Source organism: Pteropus alecto, unplaced genomic scaffold (genome assembly GCF_000325575.1).
Source record: "Pteropus alecto unplaced genomic scaffold, ASM32557v1 scaffold20, whole genome shotgun sequence".
NCBI lineage: Eukaryota > Metazoa > Chordata > Mammalia > Chiroptera > Pteropodidae > Pteropus > Pteropus alecto.
In genome coordinates, this window is record NW_006436298.1 from 405,009 (window position 1) to 407,167 (window position 2,159).

Consider the following 2,159-nt stretch of genomic DNA (forward strand, 5'->3'; position numbering starts at 1 on the left):
ACTTCACAATCTTTTCTGTATTCAGTATTTCTCTTACAAAGCAAGTAAGATGAACGCTTCTTTTTGAACAATCCTATAGTTTGTCTTTAGAATCTATAACATCTTTTATACATAATTACTGATTTAATGTATGATACATCATCTCCATTTCATTTATTAGCTGTATTATTTATTAGCTATATTTGGCATTGACCAGGAGACTCATTTAGCATTGATAAACTTTAGTAGAAACAATAACATAATTATTGAGCTGTAATTTCAAAATTATTTTAATGAATAAAAGAGATTTAATTATTGGAAACTTATAGCTGAGTTTCTTTGATAATCATTAGTATCCTGTTCTCTGGTACACATGAATAAACCCGTTACTCTTCACCTTGGATCACACTATCTAGGGTTGCCCATGTTGGAAGGAACATGATTACAAATTAAATGTTTAGACCATCTGATCTTGTAATGATAACACCAGAGTAGGCACTTACTGGAAACTATAGATGTTTGAAAGTGAAGGTTTGACTCAAGGAAATCCATGGTTTCAGACAATAAATATTGGTCTACTTTGCAAAACTTCATTGAAATATATTGGTTTAGGTCTAGATATTATTGTTTAAGTGACAAGATTCTGGCTATTAATCTGAGAGTGAAAATGAAGATTTTCGTAGCTCTGTGTTTGGATCTGTCACATGTTTCCTGTTAGAACAGATTAGTACCTTTGGGCTTGACAATAGGAACACAGATTGCAAAATAATACTAGCTTCCCTAGCTTAATTGACTTAAAGCTTAAGTTTGAAATCACTGTTTATTTTCTCAGTTTGTGGTATCTTAATCCATGTGGCCTTTTCTCTGTATTTGCAGCCAAATGTCTCTCAGGCAGAACTTTAGTTTCGAGTAATTGTACAAGAGTGTGGGGTACCTCCTGAGTGTCCCTCATAGAAGCCTCAGGTGTCGGCTGCTCTGAACGTGAACTGTTCCCCTCTTTAGGAGCTTAAGTTTTCTTAGTTTGAACATTTGACTCAGTGGGAGCCTGCTCACTGAGATCATGTCTTTCTGAATTGGCTCCAAATGTTTTTTTTTTTTTTTTTTACATTAGGTATCACTTTCATTCACCTTTTAAAAGCCCATCTCTCCATTTTTTTTCTCCCAAGAAGTATCCCTTCTAGAATGACATTTAATATTTAAAAAAAATTCTCCTTTTAAAGCTCTTGCAGATATGGAAGTAAAGATCGTTCATCTTCAAGGTAGCAATTTTGTCTGGTGTAACATCTCATGTCTATCTCAAGAACATTTAAAATATATTACTTGGGAAAACAAACATTTGGACATTTTGGGTGCTTCTACCAAAAAGATTCCTGGAAAATTGTTTACAAAGGTAAATTTCTGGACTCAAATTGTAGAAAACTTAAAAAAAAAAAATAACATGAACGTTTCTTAAAATAAAAGAGTCACCTCTAGGGCCCCCCAAAATTTGGTCTATTTGTATAGATCAAATAAGGCTATATTTCGATAGGCAGATTTTCCCAAACAGACCCTCTAAATTTGATGAAAATCCATCCAGTTCTTTTCATGTGGTGCAGTTGATAGAGAACAAAATTTATAGACAGAAATTTAACTTACACAGATTATCAATTTCCATATACATTTTAATTGTACAGATCAATGAGGTACTTCATTTAAAGTTCAGGAATATATAGACAATGGATAGGTTCCTTTTCACAACATTACTCTATTTCCAAGGCTATATAAATGAGTTACTTTTGTTTCTTTCCTCAGCAGAAGTTGTTATATCAAGTCTGTTATCAAGGCCAAAATATCTGTTGAATTAGTAGTCCTTTTTAAAAATTTTTCCCTGCCACCACCCGTGTCAAGGTTTTTAAGACTTCACTCATGGATTACCACAGTAGACAAACAAACAAACAAACTCATTTTGTTACAGTAACATTTCAACACACAAAAGTAGGGAGAATAGTATATTTGAATCCCCACGTACCTATCATGAAGCTTCATTAGTTTTATTTTATTTTATTTTTTTAAGTTTGGGGTAACATTAGTTAATACAATTATATAATTTTCAGGTGTACATTATAATTTGACATCTATATATTCTATTGTGTGATTACCACCCAGAGTCCAGTTTCCTTCAGCTACCATATATTTGATCC